Below are 10,802 nucleotides of genomic sequence, written 5' to 3' on the forward strand. Positions count from 1 at the left end.
GAAGGCACCAAAGTAAAACAAATTACTACGTAAAAATATGACAAGTGCCTTAAGGGCTTAATGAAATATGCCAGAAGGGCTTAAAAACAGCTAAAAGAACTGACATCTAAATTAAAATACGTAAAATGACAAAAAAGACGTAGGGGTAAAAGAAAACAAAGAAAAGTAAATGAAAAGATCGTAAAAGCAAAAGTAAAAAGTAAAAGCTGAAGTAAAAGTTCAGGTAAAAGGGTAAAACAAATAAAAGAAACTAGTAAAATAAACCAGTAAAAGTAAGTAAAACTCAAAGTAAGTAAAAAGTAAAAGTAAAGGCACACATGGTTCAAAGTAAAAAAAAAAAAAAAAAAAAAAAAAAAAGAGTAAAACAATAAAATAGCACGTACCAGCATAAATACACATAGGCAAGTAAACGGGGCAGTACAACCTTGCTTCAGCATTCACGGTGTAAAATCCAGGTAAAGGTAAATCCAAAGGGTCAAGTCACAACACAGTCAGATTATCCACTTCGTTTCTTTCACAAAATGATGGGGGTTACATTGGCTCACACGGATGGAGTGGTAGCGGTAAAAACCATTAAAACAATAAATGGGAAATTTTAAAATAAAAGAAAATATACACACGATAAAAGAACAATTACAAGCAATAAAACATCAAAGGAAATAACTGAGAAAATAATAATTATCATAAAAAAATACGTAAAACCATCTGCGATTCAGAAATAAAAATATTAAAATAAATGACGCTCTCAAAGTAAAAGAGAGATTAAAATGTTAAATAAGAAAAAAAAATAAAAAAATAAAACTGAACTTAGGATAAAAGGAATAAAAAGTACGAGATAAATCACAACACACGAGGATGCCCCCTTATCCGCACATCATGTGAATCATTGTGGGATATCGGCTGATAGCAAACGAATTCAGTGAAACTTTTATTCAAAAATATAGAAAAAGGCGTGAATTAACGTAAAATACATGTAAATAAAACCAGCATAAAACTGAAGTAAAATAAAAGCGTAGAAATCAGGCTAGCTGAGGGAAGTGGTCCGCTGTGCTCGACTCGCCCTGTGGATTACAGAGGATGCTGGGTAGGATAGGGATAGGATTGGGGCAAGAGTGGATAGGGTTAAAGGTAGAAGGTAGGACAAACGGGAGAAAAGGAATGAGGAAGGGAGGAATGAGCGTAGAAGTAGAGGAAAGCGAAAAAGCGAAGGAACAAGAAGAGGGTGCGAATAAGAGGGGTACGAGGGGAAATGCGGCAGGATACAGGATAGGATAGGGATAGGATGGGGGTAGGATAGGTTAGAGATAAAGATAAGAAGTAGAAAAAGCAGAGAAAAAGAGTAAGAGAGGGAGAAACTAGCACAGAAGTAGAGGGGAGTATAAAAAGCGAGGGGACAAGGAGAGGGTGCGAATAAGAGGAGAGGAAGAGGAGGATAGAGGTAAAGGGGGGGGGGGAGAATAGGTGATGGGTATGGTCTGGGGGGGAGGAGGAGGTTGAAAACCTTACTAGAGGTATAGGTATGAAGCAAGGATTGTGGAATAGTTTGGTAAGGGAAAACTGGTGAAATCGAGCATAGCATCGGAGAGAGAGAAGGGCTCGACGTCGAGAGAGGGACGGCATGCCTGATTCAGTATACAGGCTCTCAACTGGAGAGGAGCGGAAGGCGCCTAGGGCTAAGCGGAGGCCGCTGTGGAGTAGATATGGCATCCATAATCTAGAGTGGAGAGAATCAAGGTAACATGAAGATGGAGGAGAGTTTTGCGATCTGAGCCCCAGGAGATGTGGGAAAGAGTTTGTAAGATTCGGAGGCGGCGTTGAGTTTTTTCATTGATGAACAAAACAATTCGGAATCAAATATAACGCCTAGAAATTTGCCAGAAGAACGGTATTGGAGTGGAGCGTTATATAAGAAGAGTGGGGATTTGGGGTCCGTACATGAGCGAGAGAAAAGGAAGGGGAAAGATTTGGAAGTAGAGAAGAGAAAGCCATGGTTGGTGGCCCAAGAAGTTACTGATGTCATTGCAAACTGAAGGAATTGACAGAGATCTGGTATGGATGTGCCAGATGCATAAATGGTTAAGTCATCAACATATAGTGATGCCCGGGCTCCTTGTGGTAGGACTGAGACTATGTCATTTACAGCAAGAAGGAATAAAGTGGTACAAAGCACACTTCCTTGTGGGACGCCTTCGAATTGAGGAAAGGATGATGACGTGGAAGAGGCAATTTTAACCTGGAAAGTACGTTTAGAAAGGAAAGATTTAATGAAAACGCCCATGTTTCCACGTAAACCTATGGAGGACATGGTATCCCCTTGTGGTATCATATGCTTTTTCTAGATCAAAGAATATGGCTAATACGGATTCATGTCGTGCAAATGCCGATGTAATATATGTCTCGAAATGGGCAAGTGGGTCTGCTGTACTTCAGGCACGTCGGAAACCAACCTGGGAAGGGGAAAGGAGATTATAAGGTTCAAGGGGACCTTCTGGTGATTTTTCGGCGATTTTCGCCCCTCTTGCCGAAATTGACTTTAATGCATTTTCAATGAGTTTCTAGGTCCCCGGTTCTCCCCTGAAAATTTCAAGGCCCGACCGTTATTTTTTAGGTGGTAGCAGCGATTTTCGATGTCGACTGAAATATTATTTTTTTGATGTTACCTTAGAAAATTGGCAATTGTGACAATGATTAGAGATAATTAAAAAAGGTTATTTTCTGAAAGCTTATCAAATTTCACATAAGATGAGACCAACCTTCTATTTTTTTGGAATAATCTTAAAAATCCGGCAAGCATCCAAAAAACGATAATGAAGAAATTTTCCATACAAATAACTAAACATGATATGTTATTCATATGGTGTATTTTATTTTCTTTATGTTTTCATCATACATAGGTAGTTTGATCTATGAGCAAAACATTTCGAAAATGCAAACCCCCTCCCTCCATGGAGGGTAGTTTTGCCAAATGTTCCGGATCACCACCAAAATTTTATGGAATATTAATTAGGCTAAGACAAACCTTAGGTAAAAATTTTATTCAAATCTGTTCATGGATCCAAACCATAGTCTGCTTCACCACCAAACTGCAATAAGCGTCTAAGTTAGGTTAAAACTCACCTTTGGTTAAAATCTCGTTAAAATGTGTTCATAACTTTTAGAAATATCAGAAAACAAACTAACAAAAAAACAACAAATAAACAATCAACAAACAAACAAAGAAACAAACGGAAGTAACAATATAAATAAACAAAAGGTCATGGGGTACACGAAAATGATCTATATGTGCTCATATACCTTATATACATACTTTCACATCGCCATGTAATTGTTTTTCGTCTTTCCACGGGGTCTGAGAGTGAAATTTGGCTACGTGACCCCGTAGAGTTATTCCGCAGATTTAAAAAGACGATTTTCATGGTCCAGGACGGCCCGGCCGCGCGGGGAAAAGTATGCGTTTGGTACCCGTCCGACTGGAAAGTTATTCTTTCGACAAATATTATACGTTGTAAAACCCCATTAGAGCATCAATAATAGGTAAATGATAGATAATTACATCAATTACAAGTATTCTGTACATGATTTGTCATGTAAAATGTAAACATAATAAAAAGGAATAAGATCGCGATTATTAGGTCCGTCATATTTTTACGCATATCACATGTATTTTCGGTCCGATTTTAAAGTATTATGGCTCATTTTGTAGCTGAATAATAGTTCTATTACATACTGCCATGAGGATTTGCAATATTTTCATGTGGTTCTTGTAAAAGTGACATATGTTTTCAAAATAGCCTATTTGGGTGTTAAAATAGTCACCTTCGGAAAATATTCAACAAGAAAAAAGTAAGGTCAACTTCTCAAACTTCTCAACTTCTGCTTATAATAGTAGAAAGATAGTTCTATTCAAACATGAAAAAAACTGTTCGGGCGATTTCGAAAAAAAAAATCGACCACAGGCAATGGGAAGGGGCCCAAATAAAAGGGTGTGAGTTTCATCAAAATCGGCAAGAAAAATCGAAAAATCGAAAAAAAAGCAGTACCTCAAGGTACCACATTAAGCGGAAGTTAACCATTCGTTCTAGTAGTTTGCACAAGCAGCTAGTTAGAGCTACGGGGCGGTAATCTTGGGGTAGGGTACCTGATTTATTGGGTTTTAAGAAAGGTAGGATAAGAGCATCTCGCCAATGAGAAAGAAATTTTCCTGACGTCCATATGTGGTTGAAAATAGTTAAAAGGAAGGATAGAGGTGTCGGATCATACAATAGTGAATAGCATCAGGGCCTTCATGAGTGTTTCGGCACGACTGTAATGCAGAAAAAAAAAGCATAGGGTGAAGGTAATAGGGATGCGTTCCTTGATGGCTTTAATGGAAGAAAAGTGTGGGGAAAGGTGAGAGCCACTACTGACCTGGCTGAAATAGTTGCCCAGTTCATTAGCTACTTCGACAGATTCAGGGGACCGTCCCTGAAAAATCGCCAATTTTCGATTTTTGTTCAAAAATAGAAAACGGTCTTACAGATTTTCATGATTTTTGGTAGGATGAAAGAGTACTTCATTACCCATCTTTTGACCAATTTTTTAAAATTTTAGCCGAAGGGAATTTAAGCGCTATTAAAAATCGATTTTTGATAGATAGCTCCCTTCGGTACCTACCAAGTCTCACAATTATCATCCGTTTTCTATGTGCTTTCTGTTGAGAAAACCTTTAGGTCATGCAAAGAGAACAACGAATTCGAATTTGGGAATTCCGTTTAGTTTTCGAATTATAGCATGTAATATAATCGGCAATTTTTTTTTTTTTTTAATCGGGGTTTTAAAATTTCGTTAAAAATTCAAAATTTTTATTTTACAAAATCCTATTCGTTATTCTCTGCACATTCAAACGTTCTTTCTTGGGGGAAAAGCTCCATGATATCGGACACAAACTATGGAGTGTGGTAGGTACCAAAGTTTAAAAAATGAATAAGCAAATAAATGACCTTGAAAATGTTTAGAAAGTTTTTTTTTCATTTTCTATATTTTTTTCGTCTTATTATAGTATATGCCTATAGACCAAAAGGAAGGCCAGACGTTGTTCTTTCTTTTTTTCATTCAGATCGGATAAGTGATTAATGAACAGCATCAAAAAATGTAAAACAGTATGACGAAAAAATCCCCAACCGACGCCGCCATGCGGCCTACTAAATGCTGTGGCAAGCCCTGCCTGTTCTTGTTCGCCTGCCTTCAGCCATCCTTAACGCTTCACCTCATATTCTAACAAATAGGGGCGCTCATGCGCGCGCGCGGGCGCACGCACATATGTGTATTGTGATATGAAGAGTAGAGGACCACTGGAAGCATGGCCAACAAGTTGTGACATGCGCGCGCGCGCACATATACGCGCGCAAGTGCGTTTATATAGACCAAAAGGAAGCCCAGACATTGCTCTTTCTTTTGTGTTTATTTCATTCAGATCGGATAAGTGATTAATGAACAGCATAAAAAAATGTAAAACAATATGACGAAAAAAATCCACAACCGACGCCGCCATGCGGCCTACTAAATGTGGCAAGCCCTGCGATCACGCTCGCGCATGTCACAACTTGTTGGCCGTGCTTCAAGTGGTCCTCTACTCTTCATATCACACTCCAACTAATAGCGCGCACACACGCACGCGCGAATATACACACATGCGCGCGCACTCATTCATTCAAACGCGCGCGCTCGCGCACTCATACTCGCGCGAGCAATCATAGTCGTACACACACAAGAACACACATACAGAAGTGCACATACACACATGTGCACATGTGTGTGTGCTGTATGATTACCTCGTCACATGGCTGAACTCGCACTACTGTCTTCAGCCGTAATTCATATTCTACATCACCCTCCAGCAAATACGCGCACGCGCGCATGCGCGTAAACACAAATACACGTGTACACACGTACTCACTAACACGCATTCACACTTATACAAATGTCGAAATAAACAACTGATTTTAGGTAAATGACCTTGAAAGTGTTTAGAAAGTTTTCGTTCATTTTCCATAATTTTCGTTCAAATATATTATGCGCATATAGTCCAAAAGGAAGCCCAGACGTTGCTCTTTCTAATGGTCTTTATTTCATTCAGATCGGATAAAGGGTTAGTGAGCAGCATAAAAAAATGTAAAATGGAGTGGCGATGACGTCATCCCGCCGTGCCGCCGCGCCGCCATGCGGCCTTTTAAATGCTATGGTTACCCCTGCGATCACGCGCGCGCAAGTTTGAACTTGTTCGCCTGCCTTCAGCCGTCGTCTAAGCTTCACCTCATACTCTAAGAAACAGGCACGCACACACGCGCGCGCGGGCGCACGCACATATGTGTATTGTCACAATCGCGCGCGCGCGCGCGCATGCACACACATAAGGGCACACACATATACGCAAAAGTGCACATGGGCGTACTCTCATACACGATCGCGCGCGCGCCTACACATAATTGCAGATTTGATATGAAGACTTGGCAATCGATAGCTAAACTATTATACAACCCTGAGGTTTCAATGCAGTACGTGTTTTGCATGTAGGCCTACTCAAACAGTCATGTACGCTTACTAAAGCAAACTAAAAAAAAAATAATAATAATAATTAAAAAAAAAATCTTTATTTCATCATAAATTATATTGTATCATTTATGAATTGACATAAGGCGTAACAATCATTATTTGAACTGATATCAACATGTAATTACTCTATCATAACCCGGAGGAATGGTCGGAACGAGTGTAAAGGCCATTTACCCCAAATGAGCGAAAATGCACTTGCACCCCATGTTGCTTATGCCCTTGTTACACCAAGAAATAGTTCGAGATGGAGTCTAACAATCGAAGGGCAGTTTCCTCTGACATGTAACAATACGTTAGGACCAAAATCAAAATTCAAGTACCCCGACCCCCCTATGGCCAGGGGCGGTCCCCTTCAGAGATGAGAATATCTCGAATATGGAGGACGGGTGCAGGATGGGGGGATGTTTGCCTGATAATTTATGGATCCGTCGCCAAACAGCTGAAATAGATGTAGATGTAATTGAGGAAACATAATTTTGCCAGCTATTTGTTTTGCTGTTTCTAATTGTACGGCGGAGATGGGCAGATGCTATTTTAAGGAAATAGGGGCTGATAGCTGGTGAGGGGTGCCTCGTTTGTAGCGATAGCCGTTACAAGCTACTCGTTTTAAGCGAAGCGCTTTGGTGCAATCAGAATTCCACCCTGGAACACATTTAGAGGTATAAGGTCTTGAAGTTCGAGGAATGGCTGTATAGGCAGCTTTTAGGATCGTGGTTGTAAAACATTGTAGCATATCTGAAATGGACGGCAAGGGGAGTGGAGGGATAGGTATAGTAGAGAGTGAAGTGAAAGTACGCCAGTCAGCTCTACCAAAGCACCAGCGTGGAGGATTAGGAAGTGGTACATATGAAGTAGGAGAAAGGAGTATTGGGAAGTGGTCACTATAGGAGAAGTGGTCTAGAACTGACCAATGGAAATCTAAATGTAGAGTAGGAGAGCATAGAGAGAGGTCAAGGCATGAAAAATTGTGTGCGCATGTCAAAGTGTGTGGGGCGATCTGAATTAAGAATAATTAGGTTATTTGTGAAGAGGAAGCGTTCTAGAGATTGGCCTCGGGAGTTGGTGGTAGAGTCACCCCACAGAGTGTGGCGGCAGTTGAAATCACCAACTACGAGGAAAGGTGGTTGGAGTTGGGAAATTAGAGTTTCAAAGGCAGCAAAGTCAATGGGGTAGGATGGGGAGAAGTAGGCTGAAACACTGTGATCCAGCGGCGAAGAAAGATGCGAATAACTGTGCACGGGACAGTACTTAAGTGTTTTAAGGTGTCCTTGCGTTTACGTGGTTTTATATTTTTTCTTGTTTTATCATTGTTTTAGTTTTTTACGTTTGTTTTACGTTTGTGTTTTGGTGTGTTTTACGTTTGTGTTTTAGTGTGTTTTACGTTTGTGTTTTAGTGTGTTTTACGTTTGTGTTTTAGTGTTTTACGTTTGTGTTTTAGTGTCTTTTACGTTTGTGTTTTCGTTCAAGTTCATTTTTAGTGTTTTATGTCCGTGTTTGTTCGTTTTACGTTAGCGTTTTATGTTCATGTTCGTTTGTTTTATATTCAAGATCGTTTTAGTTTTGTGTGTTCTTAATGTTCTTATGGTTTTAAGTTTTAATAAATGAAGAATATTTTAAAATTGTTTAGAAAGATCCCTCGCAGTACTGTGACCGAAGAAGTAAGGCTCAAGGTTTGTAAAAGGAAGGAACGACTAGACCTGTCTCATAACCAGTGTAATAGCGTCTTCTGTACGTGCCATACAAGTTAATCCAGTATTACAGTTTAATCCAGATATCTTGTGCGCATGGGCGTTGGCAGCGTCCAGGATAAACTTTTAATGCACCTCTAGACCAGGCTTTAATATTAAGCTCATTTCTTAATCCTACACATGCGCAGAAGGGACACGTTAATCCCACCAATCATGTACTGTTACGTCACGTGTCCGTCATGAACTTCATGGGTGAGTTATTTTCGGCAATAACATCGATCGTCTTAGAATTTCCATACGTAGTATTTATTATGAAAATGAAATTGTATATATTTACACAAATTATCAAATATTCTGATAAAGGAAATAACTTATGGTAATGAATATAAAAAACAATATAATCCCGCGAGGAGTCTTTGAAGTACAGAGACTCCGGCCATGGAACTCATATTTCCAGGTTAGTGAAACAAAATTTATATGGCCAGGGTCACACAAGCTGACGTTTTAAATCAAATATGAACCAGTGTTTTAAAGAAAAACAATGTGCTGAGTTTTTCTCAACTACTTTACTACAAAATTAACAAGTATACTTTTCTATGGACCTCCTGAACAGTATCCTGAAGAAAACATGTTTCCCTCCTCTGACACGATTCAACGCAGCAAAGAGCTGTCCGAGGAAACTGCGCAATGGATATTAATTGATGAATGTCAATTTTGTACTTGAGTGTCATTGAAATAAAGATTGGTTTTATAGTTGTTAGAGCAGTTTCGTTACCCATTTTACTACTATAAATATAAGATCGTTATCATGAAAAAATGGAATATTTCATAAATAATCATGTTTCTCTTATAAGTAAGCCTACTTGTGCTTCGTAATTATTACAATCACCTTTTCTCCAATCTAGATTTGTAAAACCTATTGCCACACGCCAGGATCAGGATCTTCACATCAACAACAGTGGGCAGACCCATCACTATATCACAGACCAGGAAAATCACAAGAATTGATAGAAATTTAAAATGACAGTCCATTAATTTAAGATTCCAAACACATCATATTTGAAACAGATAATCTGTTTCAAATGCGTCTTAGTTTTCAATTTTGGGAACATTGGGAGGCATAAAGAATTGATTAATAATATGAATAAGTTTTTAATGCCTTGTCTTCAATCATGTAGGTACGTCTGGGATGAAGGGAAGGAAAAGGTGGTCTTCAGAAGTATCTGAGAACTTTATATCATTATTTACAGGACACTAAACAACTAGGAGGCAAAGCAGTGCAGAGATAAAAGCATAAGATAATTAGCATTATGAAAACATTAGTAAGTCTCAGTTTCATGAAATACACATTAAATATAATAGATATTTTGAAACCTAAGAGATGTCTAAAATAGTTTCTTATATATGATTACCAAAATCATGACATTACAAAAAGAAAGAAAGAAAAGAAAAACATGAAATCTCAAAAAAGACCGATTTTCACGCACGACATTTCTCTCCGACCGGTTTACATGATAACGTGGTGATAGAATAGTGAGTACGACAGTTTTTACTGACCATTATTGTCGCGCCGTCTGGCACCGGAGAGTGTCGTCTACGGTACGGACACGGTGGATTAGGATTAAACTAAATACGGTATTAAGAGTTCAGGACACTACAGAAGACACCCTAAGACTAGCATCATATCAAAGTAAGAAAGTTCGTACCTCTATTTTCTGTACACATTTCTTCAAGATTATCTGTTTCAAATATGATTTGTTTGGAATCTGAAGTTAATGGACTGTCTCTTTAAATTAAATTTCTATCAATTCTTGTGATGTTCCTGGTCTGTGATATACTGATGGTTCTGCCCACTGTTGTTGATGTGAAGATCCTGGTCTCGTATTTCTGGGCATGTGGGAATAGGTTTTGCAAATCTAAAGGGTGGGAGCTGAGGTATGTTGTTTTTTTTATTGCTGAACAATCTGTGGTATTTTGAAACATTTCTGTGCAATGTTATCTTCACACATAACTGTTGCATGTTGTGTAGGGTAGCGTTTAGAGCAAGTCATGCACTCATACCTGTAAATAAGCAACAAAATCATCCCAAAGATATCTATTCAACATTCACCCTTCATGTCCCTACACATATGATATAGAAGACAGTATTAAATATATTACCTAAAGATTTGCAGTCCGATATAAAATTTATTTGGATAAATAAACCTTGCAATTTGCATTCAGACACCGCATTGTTAAGATTTTTCTGACAACTGATATTTATTTATTATAGATTGGAGAAAAGGTGATTGTTATAGAAAGTTATAGTCAGGCACTCAAGATGCAGTTTGATCTTCACATGATAATTACGAAGCATAAGTAGGCCTACTTATAAGGGAAACATGATTATTTATGAAATAGTCTATTTTTTCATGATAACGATCTTATATTTATAGTAGTAAAATGGGTAACGAAACTGCTCTAACAACTATAAAACCAATCTTTATTTCAATGACACTCAAGTACAAAATTGACATTCATCAA

This window comes from Penaeus vannamei, chromosome 40 (assembly GCF_042767895.1).
Source record: "Penaeus vannamei isolate JL-2024 chromosome 40, ASM4276789v1, whole genome shotgun sequence".
NCBI classification, from domain to species: Eukaryota; Metazoa; Arthropoda; class Malacostraca; order Decapoda; family Penaeidae; genus Penaeus; species Penaeus vannamei.